The sequence below is a fragment of the Coregonus clupeaformis genome, chromosome 18, assembly GCF_020615455.1.
Source record: "Coregonus clupeaformis isolate EN_2021a chromosome 18, ASM2061545v1, whole genome shotgun sequence".
NCBI lineage: Eukaryota > Metazoa > Chordata > Actinopteri > Salmoniformes > Salmonidae > Coregonus > Coregonus clupeaformis.
In genome coordinates, this window is record NC_059209.1 from 56,330,720 (window position 1) to 56,342,444 (window position 11,725).

The 11,725-nt window shown below is 42.2% G+C and overlaps 1 long non-coding RNA gene across 1 annotated transcript; it reads right to left on the minus strand.

Annotated features, from left to right (window-relative positions):
* Positions 1–4,440: 4,440 nt before the first annotated feature.
* LOC121550202 lies at positions 4,441–6,064 on the minus strand. Its single transcript, XR_005996933.2, has 4 exons — positions 5,917–6,064; positions 5,429–5,596; positions 5,285–5,329; positions 4,441–5,199 (listed from the first exon to the last, which is right to left on the minus strand). It is a non-coding gene; the product is annotated as an uncharacterized LOC121550202 (long non-coding RNA).
* Positions 6,065–11,725: the final 5,661 nt, after the last annotated feature.

Sequence of the window (11,725 nt, forward strand, 5' to 3'; positions counted from 1 at the left end):
GCTGTCATACCAAGAGTCTCTTCTACTGAGTGTGGCAACTCGGTTCATGACCCTGCATCTGGGCATTGTGAACAAAGAACACAAGGAGATATCAAGGAGTATAGTACGTTTAGTATAGTAAGTTGAGTATAGTACGTTTAGTATAGTAAGTTGAGTATAGTAAGTATAGTAAGTTAAAGAATACAAAAGAGTCTATGACAGGCTAAAGAAAATGACTATTTGGGACAGAGCAGCTTACAGTAAGGTGGATCCCTGTCTCACTGTGAAGTGAGAAGCCTTCCTTTCGAGACCATGAATTATGCTTTTGAATCAACTTCGATTCATATTTGATCAGTGGGAATTAGGTGGAAGGAGTTAGTGTTTAACAAGAGCAGACCTTTGAAAAACAGAATGCTCCTGATGCCAGAACATGCATGTATAACCTGCCAGGGTATATCTGTGCCCGGGAGAATGTGCTGAGCTCCACTCTGGTCTCGGGGCTGGGGTGAGTCAGCTGTGCGTTGTGTGTGTGTGGATGTGTCTGTGGGCGTGCGTGCATGCATGTGAAAGTGTGTGTAGGAAGGAGGGAGGAAGAGCTGAAAACAAGTGCGGAGGCCAGGGAAGGGAGTACGGTCTTAGTCAGGGCGGGGAAACCAATCCATATTTACCAAAAAGGAGAGGAGTGTTGGGTAGACCAGGGGTGTGGGATGGGACATCCAAAACGCACTGGACATGCCAAACCGCACAGTCATGAGTGAGCAGATTGGAGCTGGAGCAGCCAATGGAGCTGGTGGTAACTCCTGGCCTGGAAAGAGGGGTGCTGTGCTCCATAGGGGCATCTACTGTCAGCTGTAGCTGCTGTCTGGGTGCAGCAGTGTTCCCTCTCTGATTGAATGTATGTGGTGTGTCTGTAACCTAGCTAACCCCTCATACTGTGGGGCAGATGCAGGCTGGGTCGGCCCAGTGCCATGGTAATCTCTCTGGGTCCAGAGGATCAGTCCCTGCAGGCCTGGGGAGGTGAGGGGGTCTCTTCTGTCCCCTTCTGTTGACCCCATCTACACCTGTCCATTCTGTGAGTGCACTTGAGCGTGCTCTGTGCTCTACTCTGAACTTCAGGATAGAAGTGCTAAAACATAGCACCACTTGAAAAGAAGCATTCATTTTTTGTTAATGGAGACCAACAGTAACATGCACCCATGTTGTCCCATATCTGCTGGAAGGTGATATGATTTTAATCAGGGGGGAAAGGTGGCAAGGTCAGAGTTTGTAACTAGGGGACACTAACTGCCATGAAGGATGCCGCTCCTTACAAAGGGTGATTCACAAGGCTGGGGAAACATGTGTGCAACATATGACAACCCTCTAGAAGAGAATCCGAGCTACAGCCTAAAGAGAGTGGCCCATAGAGACCACACTCTACAGTTAACCACCAGATACCAGTCACACCTCTTAGACTTAGAGATATAAGACTGTAACACTAATGAGGAATGTCTTCATCAGTCATTTGTAGCATACACTCTTAACAATAAAGGTGCAAGTTGGAACCAAATAAGGTTATTGAGAGCAATGCCATAGGGGAATCAATTTAGGGTCACTGAAGATCCATAAATGGGATGGTTCTTTGAAGAACCATACAAAAATCCAAAACCAGAAATGTTTTGGCCCTCCAGGAACGGAATTGAATAGCCCTTCTTCAGGATTTTAAGTTATTTGCATATTTCCCAGGGTGCCTTTCAAGTGGATTGTTTAGTTACCAGTACCACGCATGAATGACATGGTTGTTGCATTCATTCATTTTCAGTCCTGTGGTCTTCACCAAGTGAGATCCTAAGTGATTATGTTGTCATTAAAATTAAATTATTTAAGACAATACAATACATATTTCATAAGGCCTTCTTTAGCAGGCCTAGTTTTACGCTAATACAGTGGCCTGAAACTCATAGTTTACAGGCCACATCAGGCCTGCATGTCACATTATGCTGGCTTGCAAAGTGATGTGTTGTAATTCCTATTGGAATCCAACCAGAGTGTGCATATCCAACATTTTACATTTTTATTCACCTACATTCAGAATGACTGCCAGGGTTGGGAATATTAAGAAATGAGACTACCTCAAACGTCTAAACTGGAAGAACCATTTCAGTAACGGGTGCAATAAGTCCAAGTAACAGATTGGAATAGTTTAGAAAAATGTATGGTATTTATATTTGAGTGGCATAAGATTATTTTAATCAATCAATGTACATTCAAAAACATAGATATTGACACAAACAATTCTAAAAATCGACCTGCAATAGAGCACCTGAGAAATATGATAATGATGGGCGTGGTTAAATTTTTTAAAATGTATATGTGGTGAGTGTGGTGAAAGGAGTCAGGCGCAGGTGGGTAATCACCGAATACAGAGTTTATTCCTTCGTTGACACACAAATGCGCTCCAATAGCGATCAACGAAACAGGCACAGGGGAAACAAACATCCCTGGCAATTACACTGTAACGGAATCCAATAATACATAGGCACAGGGGGAAAATCTACCCTGGCAACACAATGTTATGAGTAGCTCCACCGAGCTACATTACTCTCACAATTAACAATCACCCACAAGGACAAGGGGGCAGAGGGAACACTTATACACAGACTAATTAGGGGATAGGAGCCAGGTGTGTGTGATTGACAAGATGAGACAATTGTGATGATGATTGGGGCGGCAGTGGTTAGTAAGCCGGTGACGACGAACGCCGAAGCCTGCCCGAACAAGGAGGGGAGGCAGCCTCGGCCGAAGTTGTGACAGTATATTACTGTATCTTTTAGCTCTCCTGGTAAATACATCTCCCATGTCAATTAATATTTTGCTGGAGGTTTCCTTTGGAATTTTAAAAGTATGTCTGTACTTTATGAGTGCATTTCTGTCCATGTGTCTCTGCTCTGAGTGTGTCTCTCTCTGTCTTAATGTTTCTGTGTGTCCCTGTGGAGTTGTGTGTGTGTGATGTGGGGATGAGGGATATCCCGTGGAGTGCCAGTGTGTGAAAGTGGGGTCTCAGAACTCCCAGGGAGCTGAGAGAGCTGATAACAGCTAATTGCCCAGATGAAGCACAGCAGCAGCTGTAGCAGCCTCCCCCACCCCTTCCTCCTTCCTCCTCCCCTCACAACGCTGACCCCCTTCTCTTCTCTTTAACTGGGGCAGAACTGGGTGCCCCCCTTCCCTCCTCCCCTTCACCCTCCACACACCAGAGACTCCCTCCCTCCTCTTGCAGGGACAGATCTGGTCGCCAGAGAAAAAAGAAAAGTTGGAGAGCCCTAATAGCCCACTGAGAGGTTTCTGTAGTTGATATGAACTTGGCCAAGACCCCGCTCTGTATTGTTGAGGCTGCGCTTTTCAGCTGCTGGGTTTTTCCCCTGTGTCGAGGTATCTCAGGAATCCTAATGATCTTTTGTGTTAATGATCACAGAGTGACTATTCAGCCAAATGTCTAATGGGACCAACACAGGCTGCATGGTGTATCTGCCAAATCTCCAGAAAGAACTGTGGTTGATCCACCACGTAACCCCACTCATAACCCCACAACCTCAACATGCTGGAGCAGCCATCAGCACCACAAAGACTGACAAGCATGTGCATTGATCCCTATCTTCTCCACCCACCAACCCACCCACACAAAGAACACAGGGACTTTGCATAGCTGGCTCATATTTTATTCAGACATGATATTAACTCCAGATTGAAATACTGCGGAGCTGTTGTGTGGTGTTGCCTGAATAGGAAAGCAAAAATGGGCAGACATGTAAGACGGAATCAATAGCCCATTTTTAGTCGCTTTAAGTACGGACTCTGGCAAACTCACACAGCACAAGAGATACAAAGCCAGTGAAAGCGGTGAAAGCTTTCTCTTTATAACGTTAATGAGCTGAAAATAAAGAAAGGACCAGAGGCTCTTATAGAGATTACTCAGAGGGAGATGCTAGACGAGGTCTCCTTCCTCCCCTGACCTGGCAGGTAAGTCATGCATTACATTCCTAAGTCCTCCTGCCTGCCTGTCTTTTTCCCCCTCTGTCTCTCTGTTGTGATTTCTCCCAGGATCCAGTTTGGGGAGTCAGGAAGTGTGGCCTCCTCCGAGCCCTAGCCCATCAATGCTGTGTTTATTATCCTAACCTCTGTGAATTTGCATCCTAGACATCAAGCACAAAGTCAAGGGCATCAGGGCTGGTGAAGAGGAAGGAAAACAGGCCTAGAGCCTGCTGTATATTTGTGTAGCATGGGGGTGTGGGCCGGGGGTGTAGGGCTGGCAGCAGGGTGGGTGTAGGGGTCAGAGGAGGGGTACAGACACACCCCACTGGGCACACCATGTCATTTCAACGTGGACATTTTGGCAATATTTGGTTGAGACGTTGATCAATGAGATTTCAACCTTTATTCACCCACAGAAAAAGACAGCCAACAGTTATTTCTTTATTTCCGGTACTATTGAGTTTAAATACTATACTTGACTAATAATCAACTACATTTAAATATTGGAGTGAGGTTGAGAACACATTGTGATCTGATTTGACCAAAACACACCATGAATTCAACAGGGATTAAGAACGATCCATGAAGTGTGTTGAGATGTTTAGAAATAGTTGTCATTTTATGATGTAGACTTCTTTACATTAAATAAGGATAAGAGCCTGAGCTAAGAATAGGAAAACAAACTATCAACCAGGACCTTTCTGATGTTGCACACTCTTGAAAAGCACCCTGATATGCATAATACAATTCTACTCATGGTGCAGTATGTTCCAGACTAAGGGTCTATACTACTGTTGGCTATTGTCATTTTGTGAAACACAATTAGAGCAGTAACTTGGAACAGCATTGTGTAAACCTTTGTCCATGTAAAAACTGTTATGCAAATGTGTTTGTCAAAGTCAAGAACAGTTTAAATGAAGAAAAAAAATTGCACCACAAAATAGATGTACAAGCCATCAAAAAAAAATACAAAGCAATAAAATGCATTTCTGGCACAGGCTTCTGAAAACACAAATTAGATCTACAATAAACCCCAAAAAGTTACTGTCGGAAAAGGCTTTGATACTTTTAACTTTGTAAGAACTCTTTCATCTCCTTACTCATTGGCCCTCCCACTGCACCCCTTGTGGCCAGGTGCATATTTCAGGCAGGTTGACATCACCTGTTGTATTTCTGCCTCTGTAGCCTTTGATTCACCAAGACTCACACCTGCTGTAAAGGGGGAAAACAAATATTAGCTAGAGAAGGTATTTAAATGTCATGTAGAATGAAGAAATAAAATATGGTAATAGTTTACCGATGCATTGTTCTCTTTCCCCCCCAGCTTTGAGATCTGAGATATCTGTAATTTTACAAAAGGACACTAATGCATTACACATCCAGTACTACATGGCAATATAATGTCATTCAACTCACACCAATGAAACATTTAATTTCTCACCATGAATTTTTGAAATTCATTCTCCATTAGTGTGGTGTTTTAGTTTACAATTTCTCCTCACCACCAATACTCGGTGGCTTGCAGGGTGTTTTAGCTTTTTGCTTCTTAGTGGCATTGGCACAGGTTTTCTGGCACTTCGGAGCAGATTTTAGTGGGGCTTGGATAGGCCTAAAAAAATTACACATGCATGTGTAAAATAACGTCCAGCATTTTTCTACACACAAGGCAACCTAAAAGGCAATCTAAACACAATCTAATTTCTACCAAACTTTAAACCGAAATTCTAAATGGTGAGTTTGTCACAAGAAAAGGGTCTGATCCTTTGCAGCGATTTGGTGAGGGGATCCCTCAATTAAGAAGGCAGAAGGAGACCTCGAGTCCTCATGCTTCAGGGTTAAGCCATGTGAGTTTTTACAATTAGAATTCCTTTCTCAAATACAATTATCAAGAATAAGGAGTTGGCTTAAATTGTGAAGGGTCGTCCTCACCGTCATTACTTGTTGGCTTGTGCTGCGTTTTAGACTTTTGCTTCTTGGTAGCAGTGGCACAGGTTTTCTAGTGTTTCGGAGCATATTTCGGTGGGGTTTGCCTGAAAATAAACAGTGTAAAATAACATCCAGCCTTTTTCTACACACATTTGTCTTGTGTTGAAGTTTTATTGAAGTGGACTTTTAAAAAGTCAACCTAAACACATGACCAAACTTTAAACCAAAATTCTACTACATGCCAAAGTTAACCTCCCAAGCACCTACCCACTAGCCTTGAAATCCAGATGGATTTCAGCTCAGATTTAAAATGATCAGTTAAAGTAATACGGTAAAAGGTCCTTCCAGTCTATCAAAAGGTTCAGTGGCTAGGGTTTAGGGACAAGGGGTCGATTAGTAATCAGCATTGCAGGCTACCATACTTACATAACTTGGAGGCAGTAGTGGCTGGAGGTGGGAGATTACATTACTCATGCAATTCTAAACACAACAATATACAGGAAGAAAAACATGCCAAGTAAATGTAATGTACACAAACCGTCAATGTGTTTAAACATACCAGTTATACATTCTTTGAATGTAGTTTTCTTTTGGTTTCTCTTGGGGATCTCCTCCACTTCACTGGCTTCGGTGATTTCGACATCTCAAATTCAAAGCAAGTAAGGTCATTGAGTGAGCAGTTGTGAAATGCAACATCATCTGCCAAGTGAGTGAGACCATGTACATTGTACACTGTAAATGTATCACCATAGACATTCTTGCTCATCTCAACAAAGTGCATCAGCAGCTGTTTGGCATAATCAAGGTAATGGCTCCTGTCATCATCTGAATATAGCAAAATTACATGGCTGCATTGAGAAACCACATAATCCATTGGTACAAGTGGTGATGGACCTTTTTTGGAAACAACATCCTTCAATACTATGGGACCGGTGTAGAGCAAATACTGCCTGGACTCAGTGGCCTTCCATCAGTCAAGTTCTGCCAGTGACTGAGGTTGTCCGGCAAATTATTTTGGCAATAAGCCTAGAAAGGTGATTAGAGCCTCTGACAACTTGATTTTCTGAGAGGAAGAAAGTCTGCATGTTCTAGGGCCTTGTTGAAGGAAAATCAGCATCCTCCTTATGACACCCAAGCACACAATATGCATATAATCTAATGAAAACCCTGAAATACAAGAAACTCCAGCGTCTATCAATGGCGATGTAGCTACCTGATGGCTAGCCATGTAGGACAAGTTATTAAATTCAGCATAATTTCTCACTGGATGTGTCCCCTCAGAGTGTAACACTACCCTTCCATTCCAAGAGCCTTTAATCTGACATCTTTCACATGCAAAATATCCACTATGGGATCTAATGTATTTTAGCATGGCTTGCACTCATCGCCGGTTCGAGGCATAAGCGACATAAGCGGTCACTTAGGGCCCCCGACAAATACATTTATAATAAAAATAATAATACTATTAATAATAATTTAGGAACTCAGTCAGGGTCTCAATTTACTATTGAGAGTAAGAATAGTAGAATACACCAGGTGCAATTTCAAATTTGGTTGTGCATCAGCAGTTTTTTATTTTGTTATGTCAATCACTGACAGTAACTCAATTAGCTATGTCAGCTAACAATTTTTTGATTACCAATAAACTTCGCACTGCACCTCCGGTGAGGTTGTTTTCATTAGCCCAAGATGCCAGCTTCACACATATACTACCCTTTGTTGAATAATCCCGGTTTGCTGGGAAGACACAATAATTTTTCCCACGACATTTGCCAAAATTCCCATTAAGTTCTAGTTAGGGTTTTATCTAACAATAGGATAATAACATCCCAAAAACATTCAGATGTTTTTTTTAATTACAAAATATATATTTTTTCTTCATATAAAATAATATTATTGGAAAGTTCTCCTAACATTCACTAAAATCATATGTACAACACCTGTAACAACCACCACAGAATATTCCCCAAAAGTTCTCATTAGGTTTCCAGGTAATGTAATAACACAATGTACCAGTAATGTTTTCCCAGCAAACCAAAATTGGTTCTGTGAAAGTTCCCAGAACATTCATTAGGTCGCAGCAAATGTTCTCATAACACAAAAGCTGTCCATTCGTGTTGATGATTATAGAATGTTTGTATAAAACATTCGCCTGATGTTGCAAGAACTTTCCTATAACACATTTGATTTGGTCTTTAAAGGCTCCCAGAATGTTTGAAATGGTGTTTTTTACATTGGATAAAAGTAGAGACTCAGAGCTACAAGATGGTATATCATACTCTGCAGTTGAGGAACAATGGGAAAGTAATTATGCTTTGAAAGTTGATAAATTTGTAGCCCCACTTTTGAGAAAATGGCCCTTGAATGTTTTGGTACACCTACTGGAGAGCTCTTCTTTGTCTACACCTATTCAGCATCGTTCACAAACTCTTAAGCATTAGCCCCACCCATCTCTTTAAGGATTCACATGTGAGGCCATGTGCTAAACAGAGTGAGTAAGGTAGAGTAGTAAACAACCAAAGATTTCAAGACTAAAAGTGGTGAAAGTAGTAGCCTACAATAAAGAAAAACATAACCATCTCTGGTAAACACACACTATATCAAATAAAAGCATTGTTTATTTGTCACATGCACAGAATACAGAAGGTCTAAACGGTACAGTGAAATGGTTACTTGCATATTTGCATACTAGCAATATAAAAAATTTAAAGTGTCCAGATAAGAATATTTTATAATTATTTTATAATTATTAGATGTTGCTTACCCAGACACACTTGTCTAAACGGATGGGTCATGTGAAATAAATGATATAACCATCTGGCGAAGTGGAGTCTTTTGTTTAGACAGCTAAACAATGAACCATAATCCCAACCCATACAGTAGCAATACAAACATATTGTCATAGCTAGCCACCATGCATGAAATGCTGTAGTATGAATTTGCAGGTAGGTAAAGCTAACCAACTAGATTCAATGTTAGCTAGCTTGCTAACATTAGGCTATAACTTGCAATGCAAATTGTTTTCAGAGATATTACCACACAGATCATACACACATAACGTTAGCTAGCAAGCCAGCAAGCTAACGTTCACTAGCTAGCTAACAGTATGCTTTAACTTGCAATGACAGCGACTTTCTGACTAAATTAGAAACGTATAATATCTGCAAATGTAGCTAGACTTTTACCTGTATACATGGATGAACGCTTCACGGCAGACTGGAACCCCTTCATAGGATGCCACTTTTCCAACAAGTCAGTTTGTCAAATTTCTGCCCTGCTAGAGCTGCCCCGGTCAACTGTAATTGCTGTTATTGTGAAGTGGAAACGTCTAGGAGTAACAACGGCTCAGCCGCGAAGTGATAGGCCACACAAGTTCAGAGAACGGGACCACCAAGTGCTGAAGCGCGTAGCGTGTAAAAATCGTCTGTCCTTGGTTGCAACACTCACTACCGAGTTCCAAAATGCATCTGGAAGCAATGTCAGCACAATAACTGTTTGTCGGAAGCTTAATGAAATGGGTTTCCATGGCTGAGCAGCAGCACACAAGTCTAAGATCACCATGCACAATGCCAATGGTCGGCTGGAGTGGTGTAAAGAAGGTGTCCACATACAGTACCAGTCAAAAGTTTGGACACACCTACTCATTCAAGGGTTTTTCTTTATTTTTACTATTTTCTACATTGTAGAATAATAGTGAAGACATCAAAACTATGAAATAACACATATGGAATCATGTAGTAAACAAAAAAAGTGTTAAACAAATCAAAATATATGTTATATTTGAGATTCTTCAAATAGCCACCCTTTTCCTTGATGACAGCTTTGCACACTCTTGACATTCTCTCAACCATCATGAGGTAGTCACCTGGAATGCATTTCATTTAACAGGTGTAGCTTCTTAAAAGTTCATTTGTGGAATTTCTTTCCTTCTTAATGCGTTTGAGCCAATCAGTTGTGTTGTGACAAGGTGGGGGGGAAGATAGCCCTATTTGGTAAAAGACCAAGTCCATATTATGGCAAGAACAGCTCAGATAAGCAAAGAGAAACGACAGTCCATCATTACTTTAAGACATGAAGGTCAGTCAAAACGGAAAATTAAATAAGAAAACCTTTTACCTTTTCTCAATTTGAAAATCACATTTCATAAGACACATGATGAAGAAAGAAAATCATAAAATACAGTGTTACAAGAACACAGAATATGAAGAGGATGGGAACATTTTAATAACTGAGAAATTGTGTTCTGTGTCCTGATTGACCATATTTGACTAAAAATAAACCCACAAGGCCACAGCTATCCCCTGGTGCCACAGAGGGTTAATGATCTGGCTGCAGATCTGAATGTTGCAGATTTAATCCCACATATTCTTTAACCATGTTTATTTTGAAGAAAACTGTGAAATTGAGGCTGATATAATCTACTAAAAGAGAGGATGTCTTTATTTCGTCCAGATTTATAAATCCAGTCAGAAATGCAGAATTTAGACTAACTGTAAAAACTCAAACTTGTTGTGTAGAAATTGACTGTTAAACTTTTTTTAAATGCACCCAACATAATTCCTATTTTGAGATGCTTGATATGGTCCCCCTTGGCTTATTTTTCATGATCTGAAAAGCAAAGGTGATCCTAGATCAGCACTCATAGTCTTGGCTACTTTGTAAATATGGGCCCAGAAGTATTTTTTTTTTTTTTTTACATTTTAGTCATTTAGCAGACGCTCTTATCCAGAGCGATTTACAGGAGCAATTAGGGTTAAGTGCCTTGCTCAAGGGCACATTTACGTCATTTAGCAGACGCTCTTATCCAGAGCGACTACAAATTGGTGCATTCACCCTATAGCCAGTGGGATAACCACTTTACAATTATACTTTTTTTTTTCTTTTTTTTTGGGGGGGGGGGTGGGGGGTTTGTAGAAGGATTACTTTATCCTATCCCAGGTGTTCCTTAAAGAGGTGGGGTTTCAAATGTCTCCGGAAGGTGGTGAGTGACTCCGCTGTCCTGGCGTCGTGAGGGAGCTTGTTCCACCATTGGGGTGCCAGAGCAGCGAACAGCTTTGACTGGGCTGAGCGGGAACTATGCTTCCGCAGAGGAAGGGGAGCCAGCAGGCCAGAGGTGGATGAACGCAATGCCCTCGCCTGGGTGTAGGGACTGATCAGAGCCTGAAGGTACGGAGGTGCCGTTCCCCTCACTGCTCCATAGGCAAGCACCATGGTCTTGTAACGGATGCGAGCTTCAACTGGAAGCCAGTGGAGTGTGCGGAGGAGGGGGTGACGTGAGAGAACTTGGGAAGGTTGAACACCAGACGGGCTGCGGCATTCTGGATGAGTTGTAGGGGTTTAATGGCACAGGCAGGGAGCCCAGCCAACAGCGAGTTGCAGTAATCCAGACGGGAGATGACAAGTGCCTGGATTAGGAACTGTGCCGCTTCCTGTGTAAGGCAGGGTCGTACTCTCCGAATGTTGTAGAGCATGAACCTGCAGGATCGGGTCACCGCCTTGATGTTAGCGGAGAACGACAGGGTGTTGTCCAGGGTCACGCCAAGGCTCTTCGCACTCTGGGAGGAGGACACAACGGAGTTGTCAACCGTGATGGCGAGATCATGGAACGGGCAGTCCTTCCCCGGGAGGAAGAGCAGCTCCATCTTGCCAGGGTTCAGCTTGAGGTGGTGATCCGTCATCCATACTGATATGTCGGCCAGACATGCAGAGATGCGATTCGCCACCTGGTTATCAGAAGGGGGAAAGGAGAAGATTAGTTGTGTATCGTCAGCGTAGCAATGATAGGAGAGGCCATGTGAGGATATGACAGAGC